A 15215-nucleotide genomic window follows, 5' to 3' on the forward strand; every position below is an offset into this window, starting at 1 on the left:
TCACACTGGTTGATTTGTATATGTTGAACTATCCTGGTATCCCTTAAATAAATTCCATTTGATCATGGCATATAATACTCTTAATGTAGTGTTGAATTCTGTTTGCTAGAATTTTTGTTACAAATTTTTGCATTTACATTCATCAGAGATATGGAGCTGCAATTTTCTTGTAATGTCTTTTTCTGGTTTTGGTATCAGGGTAATATAGGCCTTGTAAAATAGATTTGGAAATGTTGCCTCCTCTTCAATTTTTTGGAGAAGTTTGAGAAAGACTGGTGTTAAGTTTCTTTAAATTTGGTAGAATTCACCAGGGAAGCCATCTGATCCTGGGTTTTTCTTTGTTGAGAGGTTTTTTTTACTACTAATTCAATTTCCTTACTTGTTATTAGTCTGTTCATATTTTCTATTACTTTTACCATCTGATCCAGTAATTCCACTCCTGGATATATACCCAAAAGAAGTGAAATCAGGATTTTAAACAGATATCTACATTACCAGGCTTATTGCAGCATGATTCACAACAGTCAAGATTTGGAAACAACCTAAATTTCCATCAACAGATGAACGGATAAAGAAAATGTGGTATATACATACAACAGAATGTAATTCAGCCTTAAAAAAGAAGGAAATCCTACCGTTTGGGACATCATGGATGGACCTAGAAGTAAATATTACGTATACCTCTACATTATTATCAAAATTAATTTTTCATTTTAAATGCCCTTTTATCTAAGTAACAACTGCTTTGACTGAAGCAAAAGCTAAAGTGCTACTCCATGTATTTCTTGCCTTTCAGATTCAATTGGGTGACAAATAATTGCACCATCGAGTTCTAATTGCTTAAAAGGCATGTGATATAGATCAGTTGCACAACCAGAGACATCTTCTTACTCTGACATTGCTTCATTCGGTTCAATCACCACTTTCTCTTTACAACATCTGTATTTTCTAGATAATTCCTAAAGATTTCTGAAATACAAAATTCAGGGCTAAAACCTCTCATGGGCTGCTTCAGTAGCTGTGGTGTCCCAAAGCCCAAACCTGGAGTGGGCAGAGAAGTTTTTGGGCTCAGGCGCCTGGCCTGGGGGAGTGTGAGGTGAGGGCTGAGTTGAGCTGTACTTGGGGATGGGGAGAGGGAGATCTGCAGTTGTAGCAGCACCTCTTACCTGCACACACGTGGCCCTCTTATGGCACCAACCATCTGAAAGGCAGACACCAAAGTCCAGCCTAGCCTGCGGCTCACACAAAGTTCAGAGGGAGGAGCTGGTGATGCAACATCATCATGGAAAACATTAGGCCTGGAAATAAGTCAGTCACAGAATAACAGATACTGCATGATTCCACTTAAATCAAGTATTTAGTACAAACTCATAGATGCAGACAATAGAATGGTGGTTGTCAGAAGATGGGAGAGGAAAAGATGGGGAATTTTTCAATGGTTATAAAGTTACAGTTATATACAAGACTAATAAGCTCTAGAGATTTGCTGTACAACACAGAGCCCATGGTTAACATAGGTTGTTGTTTACTTAAAAACTTAGGACAGTAGATCTCTTGCTATGTGTTCTTACCACAAAGAAAAAAGCAAGGGGACACAAGAAATATTTTAGTGGTGATGGACACTTCTTTTTAAATTTTTTTTTACTGAAGTATAGTTGATTTACAATGTTGTGTTAGTTTCTGGTGTACAGCAAAGTGATTCAGTTATATATATATATATGTGTGTGTGTGTGTGTGTGTGTGTGTGTATTTAAATACACACATATATAAATTTTTTTTAATATTCTTTCCCATTATGGTTTATTACAGGATATTGAATATAGTTCCCTATGCTATACAGTAGGACTTTATTTTTTATCCATTCTGTATATAATAGTTTGCATCTGCTAATCCCAAACTCCTAATCCATCCCTCCCCCTCTCCCCTCCACCTTGGCAACCACAAGTCTGTTCTCTATGTCTGTGAGTCTGTTTCTGTTTCATAGATAAGTTCATTTGTGTCATATTTTAGGTACTACACATAAGTGATATCATATGCTATTTGTCTTTCTCTTTCTGACTTACTTCACTTAGTATGATAATCTCTAGGTCCATCCATGTTGCTGCAAATGGCATCATTTCGTTCTTTTTCATGGCTGAGTAGCATTCCATTATAGATATATACCACATCTTCTTTATCCATTCATCTGTCAATGGACATTTAGGTCATTTCCATGTCTTGGCTATTGTAAATAGTGCTGCTATGAACATAGGGGTACATGTATCTTTGTGAATTAGAGTTTTGTCAATGGATATGTTTATTACCTTGTTTGTGGTAATGGTATCACAGGTCTATGCATGTGTCCAAACTCATTAAAATGTATCCATTAAATCTTTGCAACTTTTTGTATATTGTTTGTCTCAATAAAGTTGAAAGCAAAAAAACAAACAACAAAAAAAATGAACACAAAAATGAGAATATCGAGTGCTGGCAAAGATGTGGAGCTACTGGAATTTTCATTCACTGCTAGTGGAATGTAAATTGACAAAACCAAAAAGCTATTTGGCAGTGTCTACTAATACTGAATATATGTACATCCTGTGGCACAGTAATACTACTCCTAGGTATATATCAAAATCAAATGTGTAACTATGCACATCAACAGACAGGTATAAGAATATTCATAGCAGCAGCATCATTTGTAGTCAATGACTACATATTCATCATTTGTAGTCACCCCAAACTTTAAACAACCCAATGTTAAGCAATATTAGAATAGATAAAGAAATATGGGGATATATACAAGTATGAAAATGAATAAACTACCAATATATTCTTTACTATGGATCAATCTTACAAACATATTATTGAGTGAAAAGAGCCACACAAGAGTACATACTATGTGTGGCCATTTATAACCACTGGAAAGCAGGCAAAACTAATCTTGGTGATAAAATTCAGAACAGTGACCATTTCTGTATGGGTTGCAATGACTAAGATGGAGCACAAGGAGAGCTTCTATATTGCTGGTAAACATTTAACATCTTGGTCTAGGAGGTGGTAACACGTTCGTTTACTTTGTTACCAAGATACCTGCTCAGGATTATTGCACTTTTGTACATATGTTATCTCTTAACAACTTTTCGCACATCCATTCAGAAAATTTTAAAAATTATATTTCATCAATTTTGGCGAGGGTGCAGGGAAGGGGTGCTCATTTATTTATGGTAGTAACGTTAGTTGTAACAGCTACTTTGAGGAGTAAATAGAGGGAAATCTACTACTGAGATTGAAAATGTGCATACTCTATCCAGCGCACCCACGTTAGTATCTCTACCTAGAGAACACTTGGATATATGTGCAAAAAGGCACAAACACACGTTGAAGGTAGCAACGCTTCTAACAAAAAACCAAAAAAGAAACAAACTATGGATAGAGGGTAAGGGAATCATAAATTAAATCTATTGGTTCTGAGAACTACTACGTAGTATTTTAAAAGAATGAGATAAAGTTATATAGAGATATGGAAAGATCTCGAGGATATAATGTTGATTGGGGGAAAAATTACATCTACACATATTTAGATGCAGAGGAACTAGGAGTCACCATATAGGGACTGGTTTGTAATTCCTGCCTGAAAAGGATTAGCCTAATGTGTGATGTTTACATTTATGGTTATGTGTAACTTAACATGAATTAATATCAGCAACCCGGACTCAGGCACTAACTTCAACAGGCGAACCGAGTGCCTGAGGACCTGGAAGCGGAAGGAGAACGTTCACTCCGTAAGCTCCTATTGCCTCCTGTATTTGAACGATGTAACTGTAGCATCTATTGGAAAAAAAGGTTCATTAAAATATAATGTGAAGTCAAACAATGATTAAAGGATGCCAATTTCGTGCGAAAACCGATACAAATATAATTGAATGTGACTACTATATTAAGACTGAGGTGTTAGTTAAGCGATAGAGCGCAGAGAAAGGGTGTGTCCTAAGTCTGGAGGGGTCTGAGGAGAAGTCAAAGCTGAGGTGACTCTTGAACAGAGAAACTGAAATGTCCTACTTTTTCATTCCTGGAGAGCCCGGAGGCCCTGAAATCCAGTCCCATGATTATTTTCCAGAGCTGGAGCCTAAATCCCCACCGAGCGACTGGAGGAAGGCGGAAGAAGAATAGTTGAGGAGGGAGAAGCGACGTGTCACAAAACGGTGTGGTACGGATTTACGGCAAACCCAACCAGCCGGAGTTCCAGATTCCCACTCTCTCCTCAGGGCAGGCCGACCCGCCCTCTCCCGCCTTCCCGCGACGCTTACTGGGCAGTAGATTATTGACAGAGTCACTCACCAATCGCTGCTCTGCTACGGAGGGGCACTCAGGCCCTCAGCCTTGTCTTTGGTCCCTCCGGCGAGATGCAGCCTCTGTGCGTCGACGTCAGCGTGCTGACGTCACGGGCCGGGTACTCGAGGAGCCGGGGGCCGCTGTCCGCGGGCGGTGGGCTGCGCGACGTCTGCAGGGCTCGATTCCTGGTCCAGCCCCGCCGAGCTCCGCCCCTCCGCCCGCGAAGAGTGCAGCGGGCGCAGCCACAGAGCCGCTGTCGCCGGGCCAGCCTAGGGCGGCCGGCCCGGAACCACCCGATGAGGTAGGCTGGGTTTCTCGTCACCCTATTTGACAGATTGGAAAACTGAGTCATCCGGGATCAGATGATTTGCCCGGGACTCACTGGAGACCCGCGAACGGAGGCCAGAGCCGAGCGTCCGGTTGTGTTTGTTGAGCCCTCGCCGTCCTCCGGGGAGGAGGAGGGGCTAGGAAGGCTGTATTTATAAAGGGTACGAAAGTGAAGTTGCAGATTGCGGAGCCCCTTTTCATCCAGGGTTTGGGCTGGGATTCAGGGGATGGATGCAGGTAGCGAAGTCTCCATTCCTTAACCCTGCGGACCCCGAGGAGCCCTCGGTGGGGTCCAGACTGGTGCTGGCCCCTTGGGCCCTACAGAATGACCAAGAATGGTTACTGGGGTGATGCGTGGATTATACAGACAAGGTCGGTTACTGACCTCTTTTATTCATCAAGAAAAGCTGTGTTCGAAACAAAATTGAAAAATTAAAGCTCAAGTCCCGAATGTTCTGGCTCTGGTTTCAGTTCACTGCTTTGCCCACTCGTGGGTATCTGGCCATATTTTGAAATCTCAGTAGCATGCTTATTTTTGTTTTAGGATTAGAAAGGGATTCTCTCTCTCTCTCTCTCTCAGTTCAAACATGAGTTAACATTGTGGAACTTTTCTTATCACTCTCTTCGTGTGCCAATTGTTCACCATGTCATGTGTCTTCTATTTCACAGATGGAATCACTGAATTCATCACTTGACTCAGTAATAGTTTGGATAAGTTTAGCAAGGTAACAAAGTAACAGGTCGAACCTCTCAATACTAATACTGGAATTAGTTGTTTGTTTCTCAGAATTCTTTGTTGCGAAGGGTTCTGAAAGATAATTCGTATATATATATATATATATATATACACACACACACACACACACACACACACACACACACAGTCTACCCATACACCCTTACAAAACAAAACAACTTAGGGTACCGTTGCTTTATTGATGGGTTCTAATAAGGTGGGGCATAATTCATGCTCATAAAGTGAAAATGTGTACTATAGGATATATGTATCCATATGTAGTATTTTGTACTGTGAAGAATTTATTCTCTTTAAATCTTGCTGTCTCAGACATTGACCTTTTAAGACTGCATTATTGCATAAAACTGCATTAAAGAAATGAAATTAAAGCCGCTTCAGGGGACTTTTCCTTACTTAGGTTCACAGAAGAATGGTTATTATCATTTGATTTTAGTCTTTGGAAAATTTATCTGATGAGTGCCTCATCTATGCCATGCTTTGTTTTAGATGTTGGGGATTGAATGCTGAAACGTTTAGATAAGGATCCTGCCCTCAAGACCTTCCATTTTGGTGGAGATACTATAAATATATAAACAAAAATGACAATTTTAGATAATGATAAATGCTAGAAAAAAATATTACAGGGGAAGGGGCTGGAGAGTGACTGGGATGTGGACAGAAGTTTAGATGTGGGTGATCAGAGGAGATTCCTTGAGGAAGTTTGGAGGAGACCTGAGTGTTTAGAATGAGTCAGCCATGGGAAGATGACTGGAAGTTTCCAAGCAGAAATTACAGTGCAAAGGAGCTGAAGGAAAAAGGAGCTTGGCATGTTCCAGGGATGGATGAAAAGCTGTGTGGTTGGAGTGAGGTGAACCTAGGGGAGAGGGAGATGGGGAGACACGGGGAGGAGATGACGCTCAAGAGGTAGGCAGGACTGAGGTCATCTGAACCCCAGGTAAGAATTGCAACCAGACAAAGGAAATAGGATTTAGATATAGTCAAAGCTCTCCTTTTTTTTTTTTTTTTTTTTTTTTGCAGTAAGCTCTCCATTTTTTTAAGTGACATTCATAGAAGCTAACCAGCTCTCTGCTTTATATTGGTTATGAAATCACATGTATGAAATCATTACATGTATATATTTTTTACCGATGGTCCTGTTTCTTAATGGAAAAATGTCTTCTTCCCTCAAGCGCTGTGTCCCAAGCTGTTTCTTTCCTGTTCATTCTTATTACTGGCAGGACTCTGAGCCTCTGCTTATCTTCCACTCCCTGCTTTTATCCTTCCTGCTCCCAAGCACGAGTCCTCTCAGTGCTGATGTGCAGACATTAAGTCCCTGCACTTCCCCACGCAGAGTTCTAGGAAACTGCATTGTCAAGTGGATTACTGTTTTCCATTAAAACTTTTATTACTGACCAGAGACTTAACGTCTGCCTTTATTTAGTGCCTACGATGTACCAGGTGCATTATATGCATTCTGATCCTTCTAACCTTCTACTGCAAAGGTAAATCTTATCCCTTCTTGGTGGAAGAGGAAGCTTCTGCCTCAGGCCACCCAGGTGGTACTGAGGGAGCCCAGGTTTGAAACCAGTTAGCCTGCCCCCAAAGCCCATTCCATGCTACTCCACCTCACCGCTTCCCGAGTACATAACAACTACAGACCTCTGTTATTTGAAATTAATATTTTATGAAATAGCATTTTAGGGATCGTGATTCAATCCTCTTAGTTTAAAGGTGAGACTGTGGAGGCCCATTGATATTCGGTGCTTTTCAAGGCAGAATTGGCACCAGATTCTCGCCCTGCTGATTCTCAGCCTAGTGTTCTTGTTTGCTTGTTTGTTTGTTTTTCTGCTATACTTACTTCATGAAAGTCCCTTCACAAGGAGTTTCTGTATACACAAAAATATAATTTTTCAGCATCATGAATTTACTGTCCATAACCTCATACAAGGCAATTTTTAAAAGATGAAACAGTGCTGCTTCTTGGGCTAAAATAACCCCTTGTTTTATTTTACTTCTCTTTTTCAGCAGTGAGCAGGTGTAAATATTCTGGATGAATCTTGGTTCTCTTAGTAGAAAGTGGTTTCAAAATGACTTTAAAATTTAAGTTTTAACTTCACAAATCTTTGTAAGGAAGTTTTAAATTTACTGTTTTCCCAGCTTTAACCATTTGCTTACAAGTATGGGAATATTGCCGAGTCTTTGCTGGCGCAGTTTCTGCTGGCAAGTAGAGTTTCTTCCTATAATTGAGGAAGCTGTTGGGTCAGCTCAGGAATACAACTTCTCTTTCTTAGTGTAATGTATTACCATTTTTTAAAAATGAGTAAAAATCAGTTCCTAAATTATATGGCTGGAAAATGGGTTACTTTGTTTCTACAATTTAAAAATACCCATTCTTTATTTCTAAGGTTTGCTTATTTTATTAATTATGATGGGGATATGGTTGATGAAAAATAGTAAATTAACAAATAGCTAAATTTACTTTCTGGTGGCTTTTTGACTCTCCTATAACTTAGTGCAGATTGTCTTTTCTATTAGTCAAATCAGAATAATGTTATTAGAATTAGTAACACCTTCTTTCTTAAACGTTGGAAGATATTTAAATTTAGCCAAAAGAGAGCTTTTGCTCTTTAAGTCATCTACGGGCTGTTTTGACTGAGTATCTCTATCCTTTAAGATTGTTCATGCAACTGACCTCCACCTTCTGAAGGTCCAGGCTGTCATGATTTGGACTCAAATTATAGTGCGTCCTTCCACCATGAACTCAGTGCCCCAAACTGGACTCCTGGCCTTTGCAGCTTTAGTGCCATTGCTTGTGCTCTGCCTACAGCCTGGTATGCCTTCTAGATGGACAAACCCAGACAAAGTTCTACCTGTGCCTCTGTTTCCATCTATGCTCCTTCCTCAATGAGATACTTCCTGTATCTCTTTAATGGAAGCCTTCTCTTTCACAGCATTTTTGGTAGTCTTTCTCATGACAGTTTACCAATCTTGGTATCTTTGTTAATACACTATATTGTATGTGGGTATTCAAATATATGTTGACTTGAGCTTAAAAGGGGCTTAACAATTCATGTTAGACATGCAAAGTTTTTTGTAGATTATAGAGCCCTGTAGTTTATAGTTTAGCCCTTTTAGATTTGTAGAGCTTTTATTGCCTCCTCTTTGCGGGAAGCATTGTTATGCTTTTCTTGGCTTTGATTCAGTAGAACCTCTTTCCTGTTTTCAGTTGAGGGTCTGACTGCTACAGCTACCAAAGGGTCCCTTGAGAGGAGCTCACCTCTTTGGGCTGTAAATATTGAAGACACATTGTTGCAAATAAAAATCAGTGTTCTCTGTGTTTATGGCTTTAGAAAAAAATAACAGTAATTCCAGTTTTTAACAGTGAAGATGAGAAAACTGAAGCCCAGAGGACTAGCCAGGGGCTCCTGTAGTGCCAGGCAGGGGAGCCTGGTCAGCACTCCTGGTTCACGGCGGCGGGGGCCAGTGTGGGCCAGCACTCGTGCTGATGTTCTGCTGCAGAATTCCTGGTAGCCTATTAAGAGTGTATCAGGGCTTCCCTGGTGGTGCAGTGGTTGAGAGTCTGCCTGCCGATGCAGGGGATATGGGTTCGTGCCCCGGTCCGGGAAGATCCCACATGCCGCGGAGCGGCTGGGCCCATGAGCCATGGCCGCTGAGCCTGCGTGTCCGGAGCCTGTGCTCCGCAACGGGAGAGGCCACAACAGTGAGAAAGATTGTATCAGTACAGCTTAGACCTTTTCCGGATTGTTACACTTGCTTTGCTAGTGAGTTGCCCTGGATCTGGGAGACACCTCTTGTTGTGACTCACGGTCAAAGCAGGACCTCTCACCAAGGATCCCGGACTGAGCTATTTAAGCCCGTGGGATCTTCCTGGGCAAGCATTGGCTGGTATTGGGTTTGGCAGGTTCTTTAGTTTAAAACCTCTCTCTTCTACTTCCCCTCTCATCACAGTTTTCCAAAAAAATATCTTGGGACTGGTGGGCATCCTTTGTATTAAACTTGGAGTTTGGAGGAATTCAGTCTAGTGCCTTCTAAGTTGCGGTAATTACAGGTTTCCACGTCCCATATTTTCTAGGACAGTTTACTTTTCAGACACTGTGCATTGTTGCTCACTAGAGCATGTTCTTGTTTGCTTTTTATTTCAGGAAAATGTATTCTCATAATTCTTTTAATTAATCAATCACTTGCTGAATTAATGATGTAGAACCAGAGAATTTCAAGTTCATTTTCCTATCGGTATGGTATGTTAAATTCTTCCAAGGGAACACAAGGAGCTCTTGAGAAATTAGAATCTTCTCCAGCTGAGGTTGGAGCACCAGCCAGGACTTGCTTATGTTATTATTAATAAAAACTGACACTTAGGGCTTCCCTGGTGGCGCAGTGGTTGGAAGTCTGCCTGCCAATGCAGGGGACGCGGGTTCGTGACCCGGTCCGGGAAGATCCCACGTGCCGCGAAGCGGCTGGGCCCGTGAGCCATGGCTGCTGAGCCTGCGCGTCTGGAGCCTGTGCTCCGCAACGAGAGAGGCCACAACAGTGAGAGGCGCGTTCCACAAAAAAAAACCAAAAAAAACCCCCTGACCCTGAGGGCTTCCTCTGTGTCAGGTGCTGTTTTAAATGCTGTGGGTCAGCGTTTCTCATCCTCAGCACTGTTGACATTTTGGGTTGGATAATTTTTTGTGGTGGGAGCTGTCCTGTGTGTCATAAGGAGTTTAGCAGCATCCCTGGGCTCTATGCCCTGGGTACCAGGGGCCCCTCCCCTAGCTGTGACAACCGAAAATGTCTCTAGACAAGCCAGCTGTCCTGAAGGGGGTAGTGAGCAGAGTCCTTCCCTCCACAGCCCAGACACCTTGAGAACAACTGCTTTATATAAACTAATTTATTCCTCTCAACAGCCCTCTAAGGTGGGTCATATTATTGTCCTCATTTTATGGAAGGAGAAGCTGAGGCATAGAGTGGTTAAGTAACTTGTCCGAGATTACACAACTAGTCAACAATCATACTGGATGTGAAACCAGGCAGTGCTCTTCGTGAACCCTGGCCCAGCACATCCAACAGACTGGGCGCAAACTGTTAGGGATCCAAAGACCCATGTAAACCAGGGGACAAAACAAATGCCAGTGGCATCAAGCAGGGCTGTGAGGTGGCTGGAGGGAACTGGGGAGCCTTGCCAGAATTGCCTGTTTTTCAAGAGAAGCTAGAAATCTGGATTTTATTTGTGTGAAAAAATTCTTATCTTTTAATACTGGCAATTCAGTGTTTACAAAACATCGTGCAAGCCACTAGACAGGCAAAGAGTATCACCTACATATGGACAAGATTTGGTCCTGGGCCATTAAAGTTTGTGGTCTCTTTTTGTGGAGACTTTGCAGCAATATAACATTATAGAGAATTGTATATTCATTTGATGAGGGGCAAGGAGGTAGATTCTCTGTGGAGAGCGAAAGTTTCGCTTCTTGGAAGGCTCTGAAAATAAGGATGGGTGGGTGGAGCTTCTAGCTAGAAATGGTTGTCTTGCTTTCTTATAAGCCAAAAGACTGCGAGACTTAGGCTGGCCATCTGTCACACTTTGAAATGTTAATGCTCTGCTGCCCAGACTCAGTTTGCAAGTTCTGTACTTTTATGTCCTCCAGCAGCATCACTCATAACAGTTTCTTTTATGACCTCTGCTTGTCCAGGTGTTAAAACCCATATCTTATATGACACTGAGAAAACATAAATTCTGGAATTCAGTGGCTACATCCTGGAGAAATGAACCACAACCATACCTCACTTTTTTAACAGCCAGTAAGCAGTTGAGTATGTTTTCACTGTCTAGGTAAGACCAGGCTGTCTGCCTGCTTTAGTAGCAGATGGAATTCTGCTGGCCTTTGCAGCATTTTCCTTGAGCCTGTGTGCCATCATGCCCCTGCTCTGGTGTGAAAAGCAAACTCCTTTTCTTATGCTGACTTTTCATGGCCTCCAGATCTGTCCCATCCTTCAGTCCCCAGTACCTCCTAAGACTCCCTCACGTGGGCCCCTCCCCCACTGTGGCCCAGTCTCCAGAACTTGTTCCTGGTCCTCCTTTGTTTTTAATTTCCTCTAGTCTGCCTCTTCCTTGCTATATGTCACCTTTTCATTTCTTCTGAAGCCATACATTTTCTCTTAGGCCAGCTTTTTTTTTTTTGGCGGTTCACGGGCCTCTCACTGTTGTGGCCTCTCCCGTTGCGGAGCACAGGCTCCGGACACGCAGGCTCAGCGGCCATGGCTCACGGGCCCAGCCGCTCCGCGGCATGTGGGATCTTCCCGGACCGGGGCACGAACCCGTGTCCCCTGCATTGGCAGGCGGACTCTCAACCACTGCGCCACCAGGGAAGCTCTAGGCCAGCTTTTTCATCAAGCCTTTTCTAGCCACAAGAACCTAAAGTTTGGTCCTTTAGACTTATAGCTATCTTAGGCTTTAATTTCTAATTATTTGTGTAAGCATTTTACCTCCTTTATAAAACTGTATTTTACTTGAGGATAGGGAACAGTCTTTCCCATCTCACTTTTTCCCCATGGCATCTAGCATAGTGTTTTACATAGGGTAGATACTTAATATGTTTCAGTTTATTCACTGGAGTCTGGTACGTTCCCACTCATACAATGATCTCTTCCCTTTCTTTCCATATATTTGTATCAGTTTATAATATAGTGTGTTGTTAGAGGGACTTCACTAAATAGAATTCAGAATATGTAGGAAAAAGTGATGACCAAATTAATTTGGGGAGGTTGGAGCATCTTTATTAATTACGTTGTCAGTGCTAGTAATCAGAGGTGAAATATCCTTGGTTTATTTAATATAATGTATTAGAGCTCCAGACAACTGTGTAAACTTGTCTAACTTTAGGTAGCAAGCACCTAGACTCCATACTTTTATACAGTGATATTTGTAATTCATGAATTTAACAAACAAATTGAATGCTTAAAACATGGCCACGCATTTCCCTAGGTGCTAAGGGCACAGAAATGTCTTCTAGGAGCTTTGGGTATAGTACTGAGAATAAGACATGTAAACAATATGTGAAATACATATGAAAGATTAGAAGTGCTGGAAAAGAAAGATAATATATCAGTGGGATCAGAGAAGATTTCATTGAGGAGGTGATCCTTAAGCTTCCTTGAGCAATGAATAGGCTTCTATTGCTGTTAATCATTTGGCAGTTGGAGGGAAGGGCACTCCAGGCAGAAGGAGTATTAGGACAAAGGCACGGATGGTGCAACTACCTCGTGGACAAGGGAGCCAACAATGAGTTAGTACATCTAGAGCCCTGGGTGTGAGGGAAATGGAGTTTTGAGTAGAGGGAGGAAATGGTTTATTCAGGCTTTCATTTTAGAAAAGCTAGCATGAGAATGTTTTGCAGATAGTAGACTGAATTACAGAGTAATGTGGATAAACGCTGATTGGGAAAACCATGGAAAAGACTGATGAGAACTATTAGACTATTAGAACTATTAGGAGGAATGACACAGTCACCAGTTAAGAATATAATGTTTGGAAGATAGAGCCATTAGCAGAATCACATTTAACACATTGTCTTAATACAAGGTGTAAACGAGATCTTACTGATTATTATTGGTTAATTTTTCTTACCTTAAACATTTGTGAAGTATTTATAGGTAGTGTATATATATTATACATCAATGTCAGTATTTTTAAGTCATTCTTAAAATTTTCTTTTTTGATTTTGTAATTGTTTATTTCTTATTAATTATTTGAGAGCAAATAATTTGAGAGCAATTATTTGGAGACATGCTAGTTTCAAACCTCTATTGAGAACCTTGTGAGCTTAAACAGGTCTTACTTTAGTGATATCCTCTGCCTCTGTAACATGTGTTCCCAGCCCATTCTCATTATTAGGCTGTAGTTCATACTCTATTTTCTGGATATATTAGCTTGTAGTTGTATTGACTCTTATAATTAGTGGTCTTTGTTTCTGTGATCCTGTTTCCTGAAGCACAAGCTAGGTTGATAAAGTCCTCTGATGCTGATCTCTCAAGGCTCTGTGTTCCTTTGTGACCGCCTAAAAAGTCTGATGAAGAAAGAGGAAAGGGTACTGCTTTAAATCTCAGTATCAAGATTTGAGATTGACTTTCCTTCCAAGTCACATGCACCAAGCTTTGAACCTCAAACCTTGACTTACGGTAGAGATTAGTGATTTTTTTAAAGAACTGTGTTTTACCCATGTCTCAAATTATGGGAGATAACGTATGTAACTTCTGCCTGTTGGTAGATACCCCCGCGCAAACATGCCAATGGCCTTCCCTTTTATTGACTTGCTCTGGTTTGTGAGATACGAAGTTGGCCTCAGATAACTCCGGGGGCAGTTGATGTTACATCTTCCCTAGCATTGCTACTAGTGTGCCACTTCTACCAGCTGTAGAGCCACTACAGGAGCAGTGAGTAGAGGATGGCTCTGACAACTAGAGCAACACTTGCAGGAACCCTTATCCTGCCAGAGAAGGAGTCTTGTGTTGTTGAATAAAAAGAAATGCATCTTGCCTCTAAATATCCACCTTGGCTTTGCTGTTTGCTCATCAGCTAGCTACTTATAGTTTAGCTTCTGTTTTCTCTGCATAGAGAAGATAGGTCTGGGGAGGCCTGCTAAGAATGTGTTCATCACACGTTCTTAATTCTAGTCTTTGAGATGAAGAAAGACAGTTACTAAAACAAGTTGTACACCTTTAGCTACCTTCCTATGGTTCCTAGGAGAGCAGTGAGCTCACTGCCTTGAGATATTATTGATTTTCGATCTAGATCAATAAGATCATCAGTTCCACCCTGAGAATTGAAAGCGTTTGTTGGAAAATTGCTTGCAGTAAGTACTGAAGAAGTGGCATTACATAGTGCAAAGGTGTCCTTGTATGCACTGGAATATATTTCAAGTTTCTTAACTGAGGGACCTTCATCTGTCTAGATAGTAATATGATGTTGATTCCATTATTGCCAAGGCTGGCAACACATCTCTTAAGAGGAAGGTTTAAATATTCATGAGAATATATGCACTAAGGAGCAACATGGTTCCTCTGAATTACTGTCAGCTGATGGTTGACTGGTTGACAGTAATAATGAGGTTAAAATTGGGAAAAATAGTGGTAACTCCATAATAACCGTTCGGTATTTTTGTGATTTTTAGGAAAGCTAAAAATAGATTTAGTTCTATGGGAAGAAAAAAAAGTCCTGGAAAATGATAGGCAGTCAGCAACCAAAAAAAAATCAGCAGTCTTTTGACTTGTGGAAAAGACTGACTCATGAAGGAAAATGAGGTTATGTGTAGCTTCTGTGATTGGGAAGATTAAGACAAAGGAGTTTCTAGGTAAGCTGTGGCGAAAATATTTGAGTGTAGGAGTTAAAGCTGAAGCTTTAACAAGCTGCAAAGTCAATTTGAGCACCAGGAGAGATCTATTAGGAGGAGAATCAGAGGCTGGAGAGAGACAGTAGAAGCTGGAGGAAGGTAGCTATAGTAACTTTGTTGTTCCAGTGATTCCGGGCCACTTGATAGCAGCTTCTGAAAAAGATGAGAGACAAATAAAGTAGTGTTCTTGTTTGTCAGAGGCCATCTTGAGAGAGACTTTTGAAAAATGGTGAGGTGTAGCTATAACATTCCAGCCATCTGACTCAACCAGTGCTGGTGATGTAACTGGCTACCGAGTTGTTGAGCCCTGCAGGGTGATCTAACAACATGTACCACCCAACATGACTTTGACCACTGTGTGGCCTGTTTTCATTTTGCCAACCTATGATCTTTGGAAGAACAGATATACATTGTCAAAAGACCTTCCTCTGTCCAGCTGGCCCATCCTC

The 15215-nt window shown here is 41.3% G+C and overlaps 1 protein-coding gene and 1 long non-coding RNA gene across 9 annotated transcripts in view; one reads left to right on the forward strand and one right to left on the reverse strand.

Moving 5' to 3' along the window:
- LOC117203556 (uncharacterized) overlaps window positions 1-4247 on the reverse strand; it is a 218141-nt gene extending 213894 nt beyond the window's left edge. For both annotated transcript variants that reach the window (XR_007479286.1, XR_007479285.1), the window contains exons 1-3: window positions 4042-4247; window positions 2064-2185; window positions 1167-1263 (exon numbers count right to left, since the gene is read on the reverse strand). This is a non-coding gene — a long non-coding RNA (uncharacterized LOC117203556). The remainder of the gene's footprint in view (window positions 1-1166; window positions 1264-2063; window positions 2186-4041) is intronic.
- A 228-nt stretch (window positions 4248-4475) lies between these two features.
- STARD3NL (STARD3 N-terminal like) overlaps window positions 4476-15215 on the forward strand; it is a 50312-nt gene continuing 39572 nt past the window's right edge. For all 7 annotated transcript variants that reach the window (XR_004486372.2, XR_004486373.2, XM_033438580.2 and 4 more), the window contains exon 1: window positions 4476-4615. The gene's annotated coding sequence lies outside the window, so the exon portion shown is untranslated. The remainder of the gene's footprint in view (window positions 4616-15215) is intronic.

Source organism: Orcinus orca, chromosome 9, assembly GCF_937001465.1.
Source record: "Orcinus orca chromosome 9, mOrcOrc1.1, whole genome shotgun sequence".
In the NCBI taxonomy this organism is placed as follows: Eukaryota; Metazoa; Chordata; class Mammalia; order Artiodactyla; family Delphinidae; genus Orcinus; species Orcinus orca.